Raw genomic sequence first — 1,089 nt, forward strand, 5'->3', positions numbered from 1 at the left:
TCTTTGTTTCTGAGTATCTTAATCCATTTTTCTCTTTCTATAACAAAATACCTGAGGTCAAATGCTTTATGAACAAAAGAAGTTTATTAAGCTTAGAGTTTTGGAGGCTAAAGGCAGATGGCTGTTCCCATCTTTTTGGCCTCTGTGAGGGCCCCCGTCCCCCGCTGGGTCATATCATGGTCAACGGCAGGATGGTATCATGGCCAAATCATATTTGAGAGGGAAAGATCAGATGGTGATACAGGAAACCAGAGAGGGATTCAGAGGTTAGGCTTACTCTAAGACTAACTGAGGAAGCTAACTGAGGTCCTTGGAGAACTATATTAATCCCTTCCCAAGGCAGTAACCCTAGTGATCTACCTTCCACTAGGCCCCACCTCTTAAAGGTTCTACCACCTATGCACATTGCCAAACTGAAAAACAACATCTGCACAACAATCTACATTCATAACCTTGATATGATTACATTAGAAACTATTTCCCAGACTTCTGTCTGCATCGTTTTTGCTAAGGAATATCATTATTCTTGCCCCCTCCCCACTATGGAGTGACAGTGTTTAGCAACTGTTACAATTCCATGGAGTTGGTATTGTTCTAACTGTAATGATTGTACATTTTTAAATAAAAATTCATGCTTGAGGAAGAGCAATTTCCCTCTCGGACTTAAAATCCTGTTGTTACCTCTTGTGCCTATCATTTTTTCCTTCTGTTGGCAGTAACCAAAGTATGTTCTTTTAGTATTAATAATATAAAAATCATTAGTGGCAGTTTGAGGGGAAGTTGCATTGTAGGCATATGTGCACTTTACTCTTTTTAAAGAGGGAGTGATTTGGATTGTCCAAAAACATTAGATAGTTTCTAATAGAGCAAATGTGATACAAAGGAAAACAGACAGGAAATGTATTTAAACGGGCTCTGTAACATTAATCTTGGGCAAGTCTATTTTTGTGAGAAACAGTTTTCTCATCTCATGTGATTTTTGGGGAGTTGTGGTGAATGCTGGAGATTGAATCCAGATCCTCAAGCATACTAGGCAAGTGCAGTTTTCTCATCTGTGAAATGAGAAAACACTGGGGACTGGGTATACAG

The sequence above is a fragment of the Marmota marmota genome, unplaced genomic scaffold (assembly GCF_001458135.2).
Source record: "Marmota marmota marmota unplaced genomic scaffold, marMar, whole genome shotgun sequence".
Taxonomy (NCBI): Eukaryota; Metazoa; Chordata; class Mammalia; order Rodentia; family Sciuridae; genus Marmota; species Marmota marmota.